Raw genomic sequence first — 22952 nt, forward strand, 5'->3', positions numbered from 1 at the left:
ACAGAATGTGAAGCTGATCAGACAGTCGAAATATATATATATTTTTTTTGTTCTTTGAATTAGTCAATTATTTTAAATAAAATAAAATGCATCCATTATTTCATTATTACATAATGATTTCATTTCTATAGGCTATATTATTTTTTTTAAATAGAGTCGGCTCTTCAGATATGCGAGCCAGCTTCCGTCGTTCACCTACAAGAGCTGGCTCTTCGCGAACGACCCATCACTATTCTGTAATGGCTTTTCGTTAAGGGTGGTTGAATGGATATGTAGTAGTCTGGGGCACAATGAACTGTGACATGGATGGCTGCTGTAGATCGCTGCAGTGTATCTTGGATTCGAGATACAGGTGCTTGTCATGTAATTGGATTATCATCAAAAAATTGATTTATTTCACTAATTCCATTCAAAAACCAGAGGAGTCAAGTAACGAAGTACAAATACTTTGTTACCTTAAGTAGAAATTTTGGGTATCTATACTTTACTTGAGTAATTATTTTTCAGCCGACTTTTTACTTTTATTCCTTAACATTTTCACGCAAGTATCTGTACTTTCTACTCCTTACAGTTTAAAAATAGGTTCGTTTCTGCTATTTAATTTTGGCTTGTTTTCATTCCAGCTTGTCATCATTCAAAAAAAAAAAAACTATCCAGATAAATCGCACCATCCGGATGAATTGAATTGGATTGTGATTGGATGAGAAGAACATGTACCATTCCGACACCCTATTGGTTATGGAATCAGATTTGTGCCAAATAAAACGAACGCAACTTTTGCGAAAACGAACAAAAAATATACATTGATAAATGAGATAAACACTCTGAAAATAAAAACGATAAACTAAATAGCAAAAAAGTAACAGCGTCTTTAAATAAACTGCATTCTTTGTTGATTTCACTTTCAGCTTCACGTTTGCTAAACGCAGTTTTGAATGCGCTGCCAGTGTTTTCGTTTTCGCTTTCCAAGTTTTTGTTTTCGCTTCGCAGATTTACGTTCGCCATTCTGACACAAACCTTTCGTGAGGGCGGGCTTAGCAGCTCGCTCTGATTGGCTCGTGAGATTTTGATCGGCGGCTCATTGAACCGGAAGTAGTGTTTTAGTGGCGCGGGCGCGTGTGGGGAGATGTAATGAGAGGATATTAAAGAACATCAATGATAAAACACGGATATTTTCCACATCGGAAGAAGTATAGGCTTATTCGAGATGAGAAATCGGGAGGCTCACAGAGCGTCGTCAACATCCTCCTTGGCAGGAAATTCGAGGCAGCCTGAGGTAAGTTTGTTGTAACTAATATAACGTTAATAAATAGAGAAATCGAGATATAACAAGTGTTATTCCTGTGCAGAATGCAACAGTTGTTCTTTATTTACATTGTTTGTTACTTATATGAACTTAACTGTGTTTCTCAAAAGCATCGCAAGCTAAGATTGTTACGTTAGAAACCATTGGTGCCAAAGTAAGTTGTTATAATGTTACTTGGGCATATTTTTTAGGTTTAAAATGGATATGTGAAACACAACGTTTCTTGATATTTCTTTAATTGGAAATAGTCTTATTTTGTATTTAACGCCGTCATTAATCTGGTTAAGAAAACAATTCTATCTTTGTTTTTTCATACAAAAACAAATATCTAATACTCTTTTTATATATATATATATATTACTTATCAGGACCGAAGATGTCCCTTCTCTAGGTAGGCACTCTACCAATTCATGTTCTGTGTATATAAACTACCAACAAATAATAGATAATTTTTCATCTTTTATTTTTATTCATGATTATAGACTGGGTAGCTGGCTTGGTTCTGAACTATTAATAAACAAACACTTTAATATATAATTCTTTCTTTCTTTGCCACTTTTTGCACTATCGTCATGAAGCTACTCCTTGTCATAGCAAGGGTAGTATGATGTCCCCTTTCCCTTAAAGTAAAAGTGATCTCAGACTCATTTCAATGCTATGTGTAAATAGGGCCTATGTTACATGAGATTGGAACGATGTGAAGTAAAGTTCAGGATTTTCATTCGTGACCTATTCATGTACTTGAATATAGTTACTTTGGGATTATGTAAGATCCTTTAGCAATTTATCAAACTAAACATAGTTCATGCTTATCTTTTGTGAGATCAGCGCAGTTAGTATTGTAAAACTACCTAATTGTTTCTTTTTAGATGGTGGAGCAACTTTTTCAAGAGGAAACTATTGACAATGACCCAGAGGATGATGGTGTGGTTGTGCCAGAGATCTACTGTCCTTTATCAGACCAAAAACTTACTGTCCTGCAAGGAATGATGAATCCTTTGGCATCAATGACCGGGCTCTATATCTACAGACACTTGATGTCATCCAAAGATTGTGCTCTATTTAACATTTGACTTGTGAAAGTCATACGGGTTAAAGAAGGCAGAAGTTGGTTCACAGCTGAATTCTTTCTTTGAAACAATCTCCAACCTGAAATCACAATGGAGGCAGCTCTGACTGCTGGGCTTCCCCTCTCATTGTGTTCAGATGCATCTACGGGGTTGTTCAGGACAACACTTGATAACGTTATGCTGCCAACTTATCTTGATATCTTGTGCCTTCTCACTGTGTCTGTCAGCCTGTGCTTTGAAGAGTCAACGTAACTTAATGTTATGGACAAGTGCAATGCAAGATGTTGCGCATGTTATCGGCACATGAATGATTTAGATTAGAAACCACTATCTATCTGTTGGTGTTTAAACATCTTCTTTTGCCAAGGAGTCACATGACCAAGACATTTTACCATCTTTTATTTTCTGGTGTATAATAATTCACTAGAAAATCACTTTAAATTGCCATTCATTTATTTTGAACAATAATGTTTTTTGTGAAATACTGTAACAAAAGTATTTAAGACTTTGTAAACCATTCAAAAGCATGTAAAATCATTAACAAGTGTTTTTGAACAGTATCTATGAATTTAAAAAAAGAAATTAAAACTTTTGGGAAGAACATGGTCTAGACATTCAAGTTCGTTTTGAAATCCACACTAAAAGCAAGCACCATGTTGCTTTCTTAAAATTCATTAAAATCTGACAGATGTGCAGTGAGAAATGTAATGGTTTGGGTGCATGTGTGATCAAACTCAACAGTTATTTTAAAGGCTTGTCTTTGACAGAAGCAGGTGCCTATGTGCTTGACGAGTCAGCCACTGCATCACCCGTGGGACAGAGAGTGCCTCCTCATCCCGAGTATCGCCATCTAAGGCAGTGAAATATACAATATGTATTTAACCCTTGTGGATTGTTCAAATTCACTACCCATTCGAGTTGTTCGGGATGAAAACATCCACTCAATTAAACTGCTGTAAAAATGTATCAGATTCATTTTTTTTTTTTTTTGCATAAATCTGTTAATCAACCTCAGTCCTGATCGAAACTACCAAATGTTTTTTTTAAAAATCCAAGATTTTAACTCTTTAATTGCCAAGTTCATAAATGATGTCACTGATTTGGGGGAAAAAAACACACAAAATGACTTTTCAATATAAAAGTAATTGTGGCTGGATTTTTTTTTTTTTACTTTTTATAACAGTCTTGGGCATGTCAAAGATTAGTAGCAACATTGGCTTTGATGCATTTTTAGTTTTTGTGCAACATTAGATTTAATTTTTTTTCTCCCTAATTTGCTGTTGATGGCTGTTTTTGCCCCATTGACTTCCATTATAACGACATTTTTTGATTGCAAAGCCATGACACCATGTAATCATGCATTCTTGATTGTGGTTTTCCCTTTTGGGAAGAGCTAAAATTTGTTAATTTTACAGTTGATCACTAGGTGGGACCATTAACCCTTTAGATAGGCCTGTGCAAAAAAAGGCTTAGTTTCTGGCTTGTATATGGAGTTATATGGAGTATAACAGCAAATTACAGTGTTTGTGTGTGTGAGAGATTCTTGATTGTTGGTGGTTTTCCCTGTTGGGAAGAGGTAACATTTGTTATTTTTACAGTTGATCACTAGGTGGGACCATTAACCATTTAGAGTAGTGAGTAGCCTGTGAGTAGTAATTATACTTTAGCTTCTGTCAAGATGATTTATGACTTTGACCTTTTGACAGGTTGAACTTCCGGTGACCTTATGATGGATGGGTTGAACTTCCGGAATGAGTTCATGGGCTAACCTATGACCCTTTCCCACGCATCGATCATGTGGTTTTGACAGAAGCTTTTACCCTATTGACCTAGTTAGTTCTAAATTATATTTTTTGATGGCTAGTTTTAACGCTATAGGAAACCCTCCCCATGCATCGATCATGTGGTTTTGACAGAAGCTTTTACCCTATTGCCCTAGTTAGTTCTAAATCATGGTTTTAGGAAACCCTCCCCTACGCTGTTTGAACTTTGTGTCAGTTAGCTTGTTTGAAGTCTGTGCCAGTTAGCTTGTTTGAAGTTTGTGCCAGTTAGCTTGTTTGAACTTCATCCCAGTTAAACGGTTATGTGTGTGTGTGTGTGTGTGTGTGTGTGTGTGTCTCCCCCTCCCATTACATTCCTGAGCAGTGTATAAATGGGATCGGTGTGTTCTACATTTATATATAAAACATCCTATAATTTATATAATATAATAATTATCATGATAAAGTTGAAAAAACATTTCAGTTATTTCACATTTATATATAAAACATTCTATGATTTCTATAATATAATAATTATCATGCTAAAGGTGGAAAAACATTTCAGTTATTTCACATTTATATATAAAACATTCTATAATTTATATAATATAATTAATTATCATGCTAAAGGTTGAAAAACATTTGTTCTTTTAAAAAATATACTGAAACCGACTGTTTCAGATAAAACAAGATCCATCTCCAACATTTTTTTTTTCTTTTTTTTAGAGAGCTGAAGGAGCTGTTTTCACATCGCCTTTGATCCTGACCCACAGTGCTCCCAGCGTCTTCGTCTGCACGCTACAGTGCACACTCGTCGGAATTTACTAACCAATCATAATATCTTTAAAGCCATTTTTTAATTAAAACCAAACGTATCTCACGCGGGAGTACCATGTTTTTGGCAGTTTTCTGACGGTTCACCTATGAATTACGGTTGGTGCGCGGCTACCATCTCCTGTAACGTTACCCCTCTCTCTCCCTCTCCCTCTCATTCATTCATTCGTCTTCAAGTCTTATTTTCTTCTTTTAATGAATATAAACACATTATACATTCGCAAACAATATAAAACAAAACATTTACATTAGTTTTAGCCATCACTAAAAATATACATTTTATCAGGATCGGGGAAAAAATATATAATTGAACAGAATGAAGAATATGGTCTAATTTTTTACAGTCTATGTTATGGTGTCTTTAAACCATATTACATGTCATTCCTGTAATTTTCTTCATCTTATGCAGATTATGCAGTCTTCTGCTGAGAGATATTTTTTAACACTATATTCATAAAGTATGTGTTATTTGACTTAATATCAACGCGTCTAATGTCCCAACCACCGCAACAGTGTTTGTATGAAAAAATACTTTTATTTTGAAAATATGACGACGTCCTGTGAAAATACTTTTATTTTGAAAATATGACGATTTCCTGTTGACACGTGCTTAGCTTTAGCTTGACAAATTCAGTTTGCTATGTATAGCATTTCAGAAAAAACAATTCTGGTCCGTTAAATCGACGTTTTGCCACCGCGTTATCCGTTTGTCATCTATGAACATGACATCGCGGGGGTGTAAGCGCTCCCGGTTAGGAATGCACGGTTCTACCGGTCTTAGTGAAACGGCTTCCTCCTGTGGAATTCATACGCACGACATATTAATGATTATTGTATCAGCCCTAAACACTGTATTCTGATAAACCATATAAACAAGCGGACATACGCATGAACATATGAAGTTAAAAAGAGACTTATCTCTATTTTAAACAATATGAAAAAAATAAAATTATATATGACAACGTGTTATTAACCCAGAACATACGTTTTAAACAAGTATTCATCATGTTTATAAAACACATTGCAGTAACAGACATGTTACTAAACCAAACCAAATCATTTATCATACATTTTTAATCATGTATTCAACATATACTTATACCACATATACAAACATGTTTTAAACATATTTTAAACAAAAACTAATCATAAACGCCACCTTCTCAAAATTACAGACATGTACAATCATGCTGATCACATATTATGGATATTCAGACTTTTAGCCGTTAATACGTTTTAGGATAATGAAAAAACACCAACGTCTGGGGGCTGCCAAAATATCTTCAGTCCCCCAAAACCCACTCAGACTCCAGGGGTTAAAGAATATGGAAATAAATAATTATATAATGACATCATCATCCTAAAGCAATTCATTAAACAAAAAAAAGTATAACTAAAAAAAAAAAAGATAACTTATTTTAAATGTGATAGCATAGTATATAAAATAAACATTTCTGATGATACATATAAAAAAATATCCCTTACATTTTTTTAGACCGGTGAGAGATGTCCAAACATGAATGAAATATCCCCAAAATAAAACAATACGACTTAAAAAATAAAGTAAAATGTTTAAATCATAAACAGAATCTCACAGGCCCTAGTCCGGGTATTCTCCTGTATGTGAGTCCTGAGGGGGTGCTTCACACACCCCCGCGCGCGGCGAGGGTGGAGTTCCAGACCCCATGATCTAAGCCAGAGGGGTACATTATTTCAAAGCTAACATTAATGTAATGTTTGAATAATCAGTACCCTCACTACATCTGATGTAATTCATTACATCTGTTTAATTGTTTCTTAATTCAACAAAATGATGATATATATTACCTAAAATATTTATATTTTTATATAATATTATATAATAAATTATTTATATCATATCATATATATAATTATATTATATTAGATGCGTTATGCATTAATCACTTTAGATTCTTTAAAGTTCTTATTTTTTGCACGATCTTCAAAGTTTTTAATACCATCATTCTCTCTCCCCCTCTCTCTCTCTCCCTCTCTCTCTCACACACACACACACACACACACACACACACACACACACACACAATGAAACATGATGCCAAAGTCTTTCTGTATGTTTTAAAAATAAAGGTAAAAATATTGATTTTGCTTTAAATGTATGCTACATTTGTTTGTCACAGCATAGACTGTGAAGTTTAGATGAAGTTGATTTATCTTTTAGAAGGATTCTTTCAGAGAAAGACCCTCGATCGTATTCACCCATTAAAGATGGTTCAGGACAGATGGGGGTTTGCGGACCCGCGCATCCTAGAGATGTAATTTATGCGCGTTGCCACGGTCGTAAACCTTTCACATTTCTACGGTACTTTCAGACACAGAACAGGAAAGACATTTGCAAGGCCTCTGTTTAACCGTTCCAAAATACCTCCACTTAAAAGCAAAATTAAAATCTAAAAATGACCGCCTGTACATCTAACGGCTGTAGTTCTATTTTATATTAAAAGTATCCTTACTATCCATATTATATTCTTTATTTAAAACGATATATTTAACCGGCAGTATCCCCCCAACGTGTGTTTTCCATCAGTTTTTTGGCCTTCTGGCTTTTTACGTAGTGCTTTTCAGTTACTGTAAGATCGCTTTACACTAGTGTAATGAAAGTTAACTTTTCTTAGTTTATAGCTGTATTTTACTGTATCCGCATCCTTCTATCCTGTAGATTGTTATGTGTACTGTAAAATAACAAATATACATTTTGCTTAAAGTCAGTAAAATAATTACACCTACAATTTGAACCCTGTTTAAACACATTGTGTGTCACTAAAGCAAGGCACACCGTCTATCGGCTTATTTTTTAAATAACCTGATGACCGGCATCGTCTCTTCATATAATTTATGCACCCGATTGCTTTTCTAACACGAGTAGAAAACCCTTTCTCTTTGGATGTGTTTGGCAGAAACATAATTTCTACATCAGAATTTTTTTTTTTTTTTTAATGTACGACTGAACTTTTCTCATTCGACAGAAATACTATTTTCAAATTATTTACCCGGCCTATGACACCCGGTGTAAATGTTCTTACCTAGAACAGAAAACATACGCTTTGACTATTTTGTAGGCATTGTGTAATGTTAAATGGTTTACTAAAAAAATTAAAGCACCGGCAGCTGTGATTTTCAAAATGAAAGAAATGTACGAGCTAAGGATGTGTCAACTATTATCATCATTTCCTTTTGACCCAGATAAACCGGTGATTAATTTTCTATGCAAGTGACACAATATACAGTTCTCATACTATTTGTGTAAATAGCCGTGCTAAAACATTTATGACTATTTTGCAGGCCAGCAGATCATGTCAAGGGTGTTTCACATCTAAGAATCACAATGTTTTGTAAATTACATTTTTCTTACACCTCGAGATTTAACCGTATCAAGATTTTGGACGGCTGTTCGCAATTTGTTTTTCGGGCCGTACGTTTTTAGGTGATCTTTGTGTGGCGTCATCGTAATAGGAATAAATGAAAATTAAGAAATTAAGTTACAGTTTTTCTCTTCGAGATATTTCTTTTAGCGCAACTTTGTGTCTGTCCAAAAAGTGTGATTGCATGAAGCATCGACGCAAAAATGAAGTCTAGCTGTTTTACACTTAAAACTACAACCCGAACTCCGGAAAAGTTGGGACGTTTTTTAAATTTTAATAAAATGAAAACTAAAAGACTTTCAAATCACATGAGCCAATATTTTATTCACAATAGAACATAGATAACATAGCAAATGTTTAAACTGAGAAAGTTTACAATTTTATGCACAAAATGAGCTCATTTCAATTTTGATTTCTGCTACAGGTCTCAAAATAGTTGGGACGGGGCATGTTTACCATGGTGTAGCATCTCCTTTTCTTTTCAAAACAGTTTGAAGACGTCTGGGCATTGAGGCTATGAGTTGCTGGAGTTTTGCTGTTGGAATTTGGTCCCATTCTTGCCTTATATAGATTTCCAGCTGCTGAAGAGTTCGTGGTCATCTTTGACGTATTTTTCGTTTAATGATGCGCCAAATGTTCTCTATAGGTGAAAGATCTGGACTGCAGGCAGGCCAGGTTAGCACCCGGACTCTTCTACGACGAAGCCATGCTGTTGTTATAGCTGCAGTATGTGGTTTTGCATTGTCCTGCTGAAATAAACAAGGCCTTCACTGAAATAGACGTTGTTTGGAGGGAAGCATATGTTGCTCTAAAACCTTTATATACCTTTCAGCATTCACAGAGCCTTCCAAAACATGCAAGCCGCCCATACCGTATGCACTTATGCACCCCCATACCATCAGAGATGCTGGCTTTTGAACTGAACGCTGATAACATGCTGGAAGGTCTCCCTCCTCTTTAGCACGGAGGACACGGCGTCCGTGATTTCCAACAATGTCAAATTTGGACTCGTCTGACCATAAAACACTATTCCACTTTGAAATAGTCCATTTTAAATGAGCCTTGGCCCACAGGACACGAGGGCGCTTCTGGACCATGATCACATATGGCTTCCTTTTTGCATGATAGAGCTTTAGTTGGCATCTGCTGATGGCACGGCGGATTGTGTTTACCGACAGTGGTTTCTGAAAGTATTCCTGGGCCCATTTAGTAATGTCATTGACACAATCATGCCGATGAGTGATGCAGTGTCGTCTGAGAGCCCGAAGACCACGGGCATCCAATAAAGGTCTCCGGCCTTGTCCCTTACGCACAGAGATTTCTCCAGTTTCTCTGAATCTTTTGATGATGTTATGCACTGTAGATGATGAGATTTGCAAAGCCTTTGCAATTTGACGTTGAGGAACATTGTTTTTAAAGTTTTCCACAATTTTTTTACGCAGTCTTTCACAGATTGGAGAGCCTCTTCCCATCTTTACTTCTGAGAGACTCTGCTTCTCTAAGACAAAGCTTTTATAGCTAATCATGTTACAGACCTGATATCAATTAACTTAATTAATCACTAGATGTTCTCCCAGCTGAATCTTTTCAAAACTGCTTGCTTTTTTAGCCATTTGTTGCCCCCGTGCCAACTTTTTTGAGACCTGTAGCAGGCATTAAATTTTAAATGAGCTAATTAAGTGGATAAAAGTGTAACATTTCTCAGTTTAAACATTTGCTACGTTATCTATGTTCTATTGTGAATAAAATATTGGCTCATGTGATTTGAAATTCCTTTAGTTTTCATTTGATTAAAATTTAAAAAACGTCCCAACTTTTCCGGAATTCGGGTTGTATTACAACCTAAACAAATCAAACTACACTCGTTTAAGTTTGAGCGTGTTAAAGTTTCCACACTCTTGTTGAGATACATTTTTTATCCATAACCTTTCGTGTATTTGAGCGACCAAATCACTAAGAAAGAGAGTATAGCAAGAAAACTAACGTTATAGAATAACATATAGAATTCACAATACAAATGTAAAAGTATTTTTTTTTTTTTGTTAAATTTTGATTTTGTACATTATATTTTTATTACTCCGTTAGATTTAGTCATCGTGTTCGGATAGCCGATGACACAATTCACATTTTGTTTTAAGACTCCTGTAAGTTCATGCTAACTCTCGCATGGGAAAGAGAGCGGGGTGAGCGCATTCTATTCATTTAAGAAAAATTATTAAACATTTGCTCCGAACTTTTTTTATTATTTTCACAAAACACAACACAACGACATTAAAGAATGTTATCAGTTCCTACGGCCATCTTCTTTGATTCAAATAAAGCAACATCTCTGGTGTACGTGTGTATGTGCTAAACATCTTTGCTTCTCCACTTCTGACAGATTTGTTAGATGGGCTACCGTTGTAATACAAACACATCTGAGAACTACGATGTTCTCACTTTTGTAACGGTTATAGAAAAATGCCGTACACACTTTCGCATTTCATAATTCAGTGATTTTAGCAGTAATGATCACATAAGACAAAAATTGTCAATGTGTGACTCGTAAACATGTATAATTTTATTTATTTATTTTTTACCAGAGATAGTCGACCGATCAGTTGACACGTTGTTTAGCAGTTTTCTCTGACTGTGGTCAAACATACACTGCCTGTTCATAGGAATTTTACGGCATAAAAATATCGCCCCTACATCTAGAGCTCTTGTTCATATAGCCGATGACGACGTTCACATTTTACTCGTCGTACTTGTTTCAACATTTCCACTTGACATTAAAGAGTAGACCTATGCGTACTCCCCTTCGGTCGTAAGCATTATCATCTACCGTGTGCTGAGATTTTTCTGCTTTGTCCACTTTTGACGGATTTGCTAGAGGGACTATGTCACCTTGTTGTAACGTGATTACGTTTAAGATCCATAAGATTGCACTACATTCACCTGAAAAGGTTATAGACATACTCTTTTATACAGGAAATGTGTATCAGAATAACAAATACCTAATAGTGAAATCCTGTCTTCTAAACTATTGTGAAAACTTTTAATGCAACTCTGTAAATAGCTTTTTTTTTTCTACTACTGCATACATTATTGTTTGGTTGTCTTTGTACAGTATTTCAATCAATAAACCGGTGTTAAGTCGTTCATTTAAGTGAGAGGCGGATGATTTTGACTGTTTTAGTCATTCATCGTGCTTAAGGTCTGATCCGGAAACCGCGCTACAACTGGAACTGCGCTTTGTCACGTCTAAATAACCCGTTGTTCTTTAAGAAAACATGAGGCTATTAATTCACTTCATTTTTTCACAACCGCAAATGTTTTGTTTAGCATACATATTAGTTTTAGTCAGTTACATAGGCGTCACGCATGAATTTTATAGTTATTTCAAATAATTATGATAGAGTTACAGGTTTAGGTTAGTGGGGTGGCTGTAAGCGGTGAAAACTTCAAGCATCGTAGACGACTGTGTTACTCAAACAGCCCATAGCATTATCTTTTAACAAACTATTGTATTGCGCGTTACTAAGACAAAATCTGTAACAGCGTTCATTAATATGTTGACATGAAAATAAACATACAAAACTTTATAATGATCGTGAGTTCAATATAGCCTAACACTGCATAGACAAATGTTTGTTCTAACTCTTTTGCCCTAAAATTGCGAGATTTCTTGACTTTGCCGTGTTTAACGGACTCTAGATCTCATCGCGCCGTAGCGAACTGTAAACCACACACTTTCTCATCGCATTACGCTAAGAAAACAGCACATGGTTAAAGCTATTACACCATAAACTGTCTAAAGTTGTTAATGTACAAGCACAGTAAACTATTTTTACAAAAAATATCATCGCTCTACTGTTTTTTTTTTTTTTGCGTATAATACATCGTTCAACAATACTTTTGCACACTCATTCGACTGTATTTATTACCGCCGTTCTCACGTTCCTGCTGTTCATAATGTATATATAATCCTTCATTGCTCTGTTCATAATGTACATACAATCCTTACATTGCATTCATATTTATATTCTGTATATACTCTGATCGATATTGTACGTATATAGCAACTCCACTGTACTTTCTGTATATTATAGCTTTACTTACTCTGCACTTTTATGTATATAAAACACATATTCTTGCACTTCTGGTTAGATGCTAACTGCATTTCATTAGCTCTGTACTTGTACTCTGCATAATGACCATAAAGTTGAATCTAATCTAAATCTAAACAAGCACAATCGTACGCTTCGAGGACTTTGCTCATTCTTTCTGTTTAAATTTGTTTAAACGGACTTTCACATTCTTATCTTATTTTCACCAACTAAGTGTAATTCCTAGGCCTCGCGGATTGTTTTCTAGTTTTGGCCGTCAACCTCTTTGTTAATTTCATAAAATATTTTATCTCTTACGTTATATCATTATACTATCCTAGTTTATATCAGATACAAGTTTGTTTCTTCATATTTCTCTTACATCTACTCCCGTCCATTCTACCCCGTTAGAGTATCCACGACTTTTATGCTTCTGTCATACTCATTGTAGGTCACTTTGGATAAAGACGTATGCTAAATCATTAAAATCCAAAAAATGAACTCTGAGAAAGAATATCCAGTGAAGGGATTCAAACTTTTATTTCAACAAAACAGTGTTGAATTTACATGCATACATTGAAGTAGCGAAGAAAATGATCAAATTGCCGCTACAAACAATAGGGATGACATCACAGGTTATCTAACCAGAAAAGAAAATCTCGGCAGGCCCTCATGTTTTGTTCTATTATGAAATTGACGACGGTTTCAATAATTTCATGTATCGCGAAACCATAATGTTTAGCGACTAACATCACACACAAATCCGTTATGCACGTACACAGACAGAGAGTCTCGTTAATGTACATCTCGTCGCTACATTCGGCCGTCACATACAGAATTTTTCTGGTCGTTACACAAAATGGCGCCTTGCTGGTCGTATACAAGCTCGTCAAATCGGGCCATGGATTATTTTTCAGGCTTCTTACAACGTCCATTTCTTTCTTGAGATTTGTTACGCGCTTGGAATCCATCGTACACATCTTTCCTTCGGGACAGCCGCACTCCACTCGCTCATCCGCAGCAGCGCTGGTAGTGGCAGACATCCTTTTCAGAATTTATTCCAAGACGTAAACTGAGTGTTTTTAAAATCCACGACGGTCCAGGCCTTGCGCATTTTCAGTTTCAATTTCTGGTTTATGGTTCAGATCCGTCGAAGCCTTATTATTTGAAAAATTAGAGAGTGTGTCAGTTTCAGACAAATTTGATCGTTGAAGCCGATTCTGTCAGTCCACGTAGATAATGTTTTGATTGAAAAGATGTTGCAGTAGCTCCGTCGACCGTGCTGTAAAACCCTTGTTCGCAGATCATAAGAAAACCTGCAATAACTGCAGAGTTTATGAGGTCAGCCGTTCACAGGGGATAAAGACTAGCCATAGTCACGAGGAAGTAGTGGTGGATCTTCTGTACATTCGAACAAAAAAAATAAAAATGGGTTGGAGGCGTTGCACTCAAAAAGCAGAGGAGGGTGAAGGGCCCTGGTTAGGGTTTGACCTGTGAGAAATATGAAGAAACAAACTTGTATCTGATATAAACTAGGATAGTATAATGATATAACGTAAAAGATCAAATATTTTCTGAAATCACAGAGATATTGCGGCGTATGAACAAAGAGGTTGACGGCAAAACTAGAAAAACAATCCGCGAGGCCTAGGAAATTACACTTAGTTGGTGAAAATAAGAATGTGAAAGTCCGTTTAAACAAATTTAAACAGAAAGAATGAGAAAAGTCCTCGAAGCGTACGATTGTACTTGTTAAGATTAGATTAGATTCAACTTTATGGTCATTATGCAGAGTACAAGTACAGAGCTAATGAAATGCAGTTAGCATCTAACCAGAAGCGCAAGAATATAGTGTTTTATATACATAAAAGTGCAGAGTAAGTAAAGCTATGATATACAGAAAGTACAGTGTAGTTGCTATATACGTACAATATCGATCAGAGTGTATACAGAATATAAATATGAATGCAATGTAGGGATTGTATGTACATTATGAACAGAGCAATGAAGGATTATATATACATAATGAACAGCAGGAACGTGAGAACGGCGGTAATAAATACAGTCGAATGAGTGTGCAAATGTATTGTTGAACGATGTATTATACGCCAAAAAAAAAAAAAAACAGTAGTGCAATGATATTTTTTGTAGAAATAGTTTACTGTGCTTGTACATTAACAACTTTAGACAGTTTATGGTGTAATAGCTTTAACCATGTGCAGTTTCTTAGCGTAATGCGATGAGAAAGTGTGTGGTTTACAGTTCGCTGCGGCGTGATGAGATCTAGCGTCCGTTAAACACGGCAAAGTCAAGAAATCTCGCAATTTTAGGGCGAAAAAGCGTTAGAACAAACATTTGTCTATGCAGTGTTAGGCTATATTAAACTCACGATCATTATAAAGTTTTGTATGTTTATTTTCATTTCAACATATTAATGAACGCTGTTACAGATTTTGTCTTAGTAACGCGCAATACAATAGTTTGTTAAAAGATAATGCTATGGGCTGTTTGAGTAACACAGTCGTCTACGATGCTTGAAGTTTTCACCGCTTACAGCCACCCCACTAACCTAAACCTGTAACTCTATCATAATTATTTGAAATAACTATAAAATTCATGCGTGAGGCCTATGTAACTGACTAAAACTAATATGTATGCTAAACAAAACATTTGCGGTTGTGAAAAAATGAAGTGAATTAATAGATGTCAGAAACTGCTCGCCTCGTGTTTTCTTAAAGAACAACGGGTTATTTAGACGTGACAAAGCGCAGTTCCAGTTGTAGTGCGGTTTCCCGAATCAAACCTTAAGCACGATGAATGACTAAAACAGTCAAAATCATCCCGCCTCTCACTTAAATGAGCGACTTATCAACAGCGGTTTATTGATTGAAATACTGTACAAAGACAACCAAACAATAATGTATACAGTAGTAGAAAAAAAAATCTATTTACAGAGTTGCATTAAAACTTTCACAATAGTTTAGAAGAGTGGATTTCACTATTAGGTATTTGTTATTCTGATAGACATTTCCTGTATAAGAGTATGTCTATAACCTTTTCAGGTGAATGTAGAGCAATCTTATGGATCTTAAACGTAATCACGTTACAACGAGGTGACATAGACCTGACCTGTTGAAAAGAGATGGTCTTCATCCCTCCTGGGGTGGCGCCACTCTTCTCTCTAGAAATATGGCAAATAGTCTTAGTGTTTATACTTATTGGTTAGCACTCGTTAGCTTGTCATTAGCGTTTTCATTCGAACCTATCGCTGTTTTCTTTTCTCCTCTCCCTCGCTCCAGTTTTTCACAAGTTCATCAAACAACCGCAGTAAGAATTTTCATCAAGCACGGTGAGTAATGGATTCTCCTATCATTGTTTCTTGCACCTCTTGCCACATGTACAGTTTATCTATCTCTGTCGCTGATGAGGGATTCACATGTGATAAATGCAGGGAAATAGTTAGGCTGACAGAGAAGATTTCAGAATTAGAGACACGCATCCAAACTTTAATTGAGGACAGTAAGAATGTTAGGGCTCTAGATACAACTTTGGATGCATTTAGCTCAGGGATTCCTGTACATTGTTCGGTTCAGGAAACAGAGCCCCTGCAGCAGGGCAACTGGGTGACGGTGAGGCAGCGTAGTCGTGGGTCAAAACACCGCTCTTCTGTTCCGATCAAAACATTAAACAGGTTCTCCCCACTCAGTGATGCACCCACTGAGAAACCTGATGAAAGTGCTCTAGTTATTGGTGATTCTATTGTACGGAACGTGAATACAGAGACACCAGCCTCCATAGTCAAATGTTTACCGGGAGCCAGAGCGCCTGACATCTTGGCAAATTTAAAAGTGCTGGCTAATGCTAAACGTAAATACAGTAAGATTGTTATTCATGCCGGCGCTAATGATGTTCGACTTCGCCAGTCGGAGATCACTAAAAATAACATTAAAGAGGTGTGTGAACTTGCAAGCACGATGTCAGACACTGTAATATGCTCTGGTCCCCTCCCTGCTTACCGTGGTGATGAGATGCATAGCAGATTGTCATCACTCAATGGCTGGATGTCTAAGTGGTGCCCACAGAATAACATAGGTTTCATAGACAATTGGACGAGCTTTTGGGGCAGACCTGACCTGTTGAAAAGAGATGGTCTTCATCCCTCCTGGGGTGGCGCCACTCTTCTCTCTAGAAATATGGCAAATAGTCTTAGTGTTTATACTTGACTAACTGGGGCCCAGGTCAGGAAGCAGACAGACTGGCTAAACCGACCGTCTGCTAGCTGCCTCCCGTCACAGAGGTCAGCTAATTCTCAGCACATAGAGACTTTTTCACCTAGATATCACACTATAGAGACTGTGTCTGTTCCCCGAACTAGAAAATACAAAAATGTCCAAACCAAGTTAAGATTAACAATTTAATTGAGGTTCAACAAATAAAAAACAGAAGCAATATGGATAAACAAATGATAAAGCTTGGCTTATTGAATATCAGATCCCTTTCTACGAAAACACTTTTTGTAAATAATATGATCACTGATCATAATATAGATGTACTCTGTGTGACAGAAACCTGGCTAAAACCTGATGATTACATTATTTTAAATGAGTCCACCCCCCAAGATTACTGTTATAAACATGAGCCACGTCTAAAAGGCAAAGGTGGAGGTGTTGCTTCAATTTATAACAACGTTTTCAGGATTTCTCAGAGGGCAGGCTTCGAGTATAATTCATTTGAAGTAATGGTACTTCATATAACATTATCCAAAGAAACAAATGTTAATGATAAATCCCCTGTTATGTTTGTACTGGCTACTGTATACAGGCCACCAGGGCACCATACAGACTTTATTAAAGAGTTTGGTGATTTTACATCCGAGTTAGTTCTGGCTGCAGATAAAGTTTTAATAGTTGGTGATTTTAATATCCATGTTGATAATGAAAACGATGCATTGGGATCAGCATTTATAGACATTCTGAACTCTATTGGTGTTAGACAACACGTTTCAGGACCTACTCATTGTCGAAATCATACTCTAGATTTAATACTGTCACATGGAATTGATGTTGATGGTGTTGAAATTATTCAGCCAAGTGATGATATCTCAGATCATTATTTAGTTCTTTGCAAAATTCATATAGCCAAAATTGTAAATTCTACTTCTTGTTACAAGTATGGAAGAACCATCACTTCTAACACAAAAGACTGCTTTTTAAGTTATCTTCCTGATGTATCCAAATTCCTTAGCATATCCAAAACCTCAGAACAACTTGATGATGTAACAGAAACTATGGACTCTCTCTTTTCTAGCACTTTAAATAAAGTTGCTCCTTTACGCTTAAGGAAGGTTAAGTAAAACAGTTTGACACCATGGTATAATGAGCATACTCGCACCCTAAAGAGAGCAGCCCGAAAAATGGAGCGCAGCTGGAGGAAAACAAAACTAGAGGTATTTCGTATTGCTTGGCGGGAAAGTAACATATCCTACAGAAAAGCATTAAAAACTGCTAGATCCGATTACTTTTCTTCTCTTTTAGAAGAAAACAAACATAACCCCAGGTATTTATTCAATACAGTGGCTAAATTAACGAAAAATAAAGCCTCAACAAGTGTTGACATTTCCCAACACCACAGCAGTAATGACTTTATGAACTACTTTACTTCTAAAATCAATACTATTAGAGATAAAATTGCAACCATTCAGCCGTCAGCTACAGTATCACATCAGACAGTGCACTATAGATCCCCTGAGGAACAGTTCCACTCATTCTCTACTATAGGAGAGGAAGAATTGTATAAACTTGTTAAATCATCTAAACCAACAACATGTATGTTAGACCCTATACCATCTAAGCTCCTGAAAGAGGTGCTTCCAGAGGTCATAGATCCTCTTCTGACTATTATTAATTCCTCATTGTCATTAGGACATGTTCCCAAAACCTTCAAACTGGCTGTTATTAAGCCTCTCATCAAAAAACCACAACTTGACCCCAAAGAACTAGTTAATTATAGACCAATCTCGAATCTCCCTTTTCTGTCCAAGATACTAGAAAAGGTGGTATCCACACAATTATATTCCTTCTTAGAGAAAAATGGTATATGTGAGGATTTCCAGTCAGGATTTAGACCGTATCATAGTAATTGAGACTGCTCTTCTTAGAGTTACAAATGATCTGCTCTTATCATCTGATCGTGGGTGTATCTCTCTATTAGTTTTATTGGATCTTAGTGCTGCGTTTGACACAATTGACCACAACATTCTTTTGCATAGACTTGAATACTTTGTTGGCATCAGTGGAAGTGCATTAGCATGGTTTAAATCGTACTTATATGACCGCCATCAGTTCGTAGCAGTGAATGAAGATGTATCCTATCGATCACAAGTGCAGTATGGAGTACCTCAAGGCTCAGTACTAGGGCCGCTACTCTTCACGCTTTATATGTTACCCTTGGGAGATATCATCAGGAAACATGGTGTTAGCTTTCACATTGACATTGACATTGACATAGTCCCTCTAGCAAATCCGTCAAAAGTGGACAAAGCAGAAAAATCTCAGCACACGGTAGATGCTAATGCTTACGACCGAAGGGGAGTACAACAAGAGCTCTAGATGTAGGGGCAATATTTTTATGCCGTAGTTATGCTGTAAAAATTCCTATGAACAGGGACTGTATGTTTGACCGCAGTCAGAGAAAACTCTTTGACTACAGTCAGAGAAAACTGCAAAACAACGTGTCAACAGATCGGTCGACTAAGTCAGAGAAAACTGCAAAACAACGTGTCAACAGTTCAGTCGACTATCTCTGGTAAAAATAAATAAAATTATTCATGTTTACGAGTCACACATTGACAATTTTTGTCTCATGTGCTCATTACAGCTAAAATCACTGAATTATGAAATGCAAAAGTGTGTACGGCATTTTTCTATAACCGTTACAAAAGTGAGAACATCGTAGTTCTCAAATGTGTTTGTATTACAACGGTAGCCCATCTAACAAATCTGTCAGAAGTGGAGAAGCAAAGATGTTTAGCACATACACACGTACACCAGAGATGTTGCTTTATTTGAATCAAAGAAGATGGCCGTAGGAACTGATAACATTCTTTAATGTTGTTGTGTTTTGTCAAAATAATAAAAAAGTTCGGGCAAATGTATAATTTTTCTTAAATGAATAGAATGCGCTCACCCCGCTCTCTTTCCCATGCGAGAGTTAGCATGAACTTACAGGAGTCATGAACTAACGGAGTAATAAAAATATCATTTACAAATCAAAAAAAAAAAAAAAAAAAAACTTTAACAATTGTATTCTGAATTCTATATGCGTTGTAAACGTTAGTTTTCTTGCTATACTGTCTTTCTTAGTGATTTGGTCGCTCGAATACACGAAAGGTTATGGATAAAAAATGTATCTCAACAAGAGTGTGGAAACTTAAATGAGTGTAACGTTTGATGTTGTAATAGTTTTAAGTGTAAAACAGCTAGACTTCATTTTTGCGTCGATGCTTCATGCGATCACACTTTTTGGACAGACACAAAGTTGCGCTAAAAGAAATATCTCGAAGAGAAAAACTGTAACTTCATTTCTTAATTTTCATTTATTCCTATTACGATGACGCCACACAAAGATCACCTAAAAACGTACGGCCCGAAAAACAAATTGCGAACGGTTGTCCAAAATCTTGATACGGTTAAATCTCGAGGTGTAAGAAAAATGTAATTTACAAAACATTGTGATTCTTAGATGTGAAACACCCTTGACATGATCTGCTGGCCTGCAAAAATAGTCATAAATGTTTTAGCACGGCTATTTACACCAATAGTATGAGAACTGTATATTGTGTCACTCGCATAGAAAATTAATCACCGGTTTATCTGGGTCAAAAGGAAATGATGATAATAGTTGACACATCCTTAGCTCGTACATTTCTTTCATTTTGAAAATCACAGCTGCCGGTGCTTTAATTTTTTTAGTAAACCATTTAACATTACACAATGCCTACAAAATAGTCAAAGCGTATCTTTTCTGTTCTAGGTAAGAACATTTACACCGGGTGTCATAGGCCAGGTAAATAATTTGAAAATAGTATTTCTGTCGAATGAGAGAAGTTCAGTCGTACATTTAAAAAAAATTTCTGATGTAGAAATTCTTTCTGCCAAACACATCCAAAGAGAAAGGGTTTTCTACTCGTGTGAGAAAAGCACTCGGGTGCATAAATTATATGCAGAAACAATGCTGCTCATCAGGTTATTTAAAAAAAAATAAGACGATAGACGGCGTGCCTTGGTTTAGTGACACACAATGTGTTTAAACATGTTTAAAATTGTAGGTGTAATTATTTTACTGACTTTAAGCAAAATGTATATTTGTTATTTTACAGTACGCATACAATCTACAGGATAGAAGGATGCGGATACAGTAAAATACAACTATAAACTTTAAGAAAAGTTAACTTTCATTACACTAGTGTAAAGCGATCTTACAGTAACTGAAAAGCACTACGTAAAAAGCCCAAAGGCCAAACAACTGATGGAAAACACATGTTGGGGGGATACTGCCGGTTAAATATATCGTTTTAAATAAAGAATATAATATGGATAGTAAGGATACTTTTAATATAAAATAGAACTACAGCCGTTAGATGTACAGGCGGTCATTTTTAGATTTTAATTTTGCTTTTAAGTGGAGGTATTTTGGAACGGTTAAACAGAGGCCTTGCAAATGTCTTTCCTGTTCTGTGTCTGAAAGTACTGTAGAAATGTGAAAGGTTTACGACCGTAGCAACGCGCATAAATTACATCTCTAGGATGCGCGGGTCCGCAAACCCCCATCTGTCCTGAACCATCTTTAATGGGTGAATACGATCGAGGGTCTTTCTCTGAAAGAATTCTTCTAAAAGATAAATCAACTTCATCTAAACTTCACAGTCTATGCTGTGACAAACAAATGTAGCATACATTTAAAGCAAAATCAATATTTTTACCTTTATTTTTAAAACATACAGAAAGACTTTGGCATCATGTTTCATTGTGTGTGTGTGTGTGTGTGTGTGTGTGTGAGAGAGAGAGGGAGAGAGAGAGAGGGGGAGAGTGAGAGATGTATTAAAAACTTTGAAGATCGTGCAAAAAATAAGAACTTTAAAGAATCTAAAGTGATTAATGCATAACGCATCTAATATAATATAATTATATATATGATATGATATAAATAATAATTAATTATATAATATTATATAAAAATATAAATATTTTAGGTAATATATATCATCATTTTGTTGAATTAAGAAACATTTAAACAGATGTAATGAATTACATCAGATGTAGTGAGGGTACTGATTATTCAAACATTACATTAATGTTAGCTTTGAAATAATGTACCCCTCTGGCTTAGATCATGGGGTCTGGAACTCCACCCTCGCCGCGCGCGGGGGTGTGTGAAGCACCCCCTCAGGACTCACATACAGGAGAATACCCGGACTAGGGCCTGTGAGATTCTGTTTATGATTTAAACATTTTACTTTATTTTTTAAGTCGTATTATTTTATTTTGGGGATATTTCATTCATGTTTGGACATCTCTCACCGGTCTAAAAAAATGTAAGGAATATTTTTTTATATGTATCATCAGAAATGTTTATTTTATATACTATGCTATCACATTTAAAATAAGTTATCTTTTTTTTTTTAGTTATACTTTTTTTTGTTTAATGAATTGCTTTAGGATGATGATGTCATTATATAATTATTTATTTCCATATTCTTTAACCCCTGGAGTCTGAGTGGGTTTTGGGGGACTGAAGATATTTTGGCAGCCCCCAGACATTGGTGTTTTTTCATTATCCTAAAACGTATTAACGGCTAAAAGTCTGAATATCCATAATATGTGATCAGCATGATTGTACATGACTGTAATTTTGAGAAGGCGGCGTTTATGATAAGTTTTTGTTTAAAATATGTTTAAAACGTGTTTGTATATGTTGTATAAGTATATGTTGAATACATGATTAAAAATGTATGATAAATGATTTGGTTTGGTTTAGTAACATGTCTGTTACTGCAATGTGTTTTATAAACATGATAAATACTTGTTTAAAACGTATGTTCTGGTTTAATAACACGTTGTCATATATAATTTTATATTTTATTTTTTTTCATATTGTTTAAAATAGAGATACGTCTCTTTTTAACTTGATATGTTCATGCGTATGTCCGCTTGTTTATATGGTTTATCAGAATACAGTGTTTAGGGCTGATACAATAATCATTAATATGTCGTGCGTATGAATTCCACAGGAGGAAGCCGTTTCACTAAGACCGGTAGAACCGTGCATTCCTAACCGGGAGCGCTTACACCCCCGCGATGTCGTGTTCATAGATGACAAACGGATAACGTGGTGGCAAAATGTCGAGAATTGTTTTTTCTGAAATACATAGCAAACTGAATTTGTCAAGCTAAAGCTAAGCACGTGTCAACAGGACATCGTCATATTTTCAAAAT

The sequence above is a fragment of the Carassius carassius genome, chromosome 32 (genome assembly GCF_963082965.1).
Source record: "Carassius carassius chromosome 32, fCarCar2.1, whole genome shotgun sequence".
Lineage (NCBI taxonomy): Eukaryota > Metazoa > Chordata > Actinopteri > Cypriniformes > Cyprinidae > Carassius > Carassius carassius.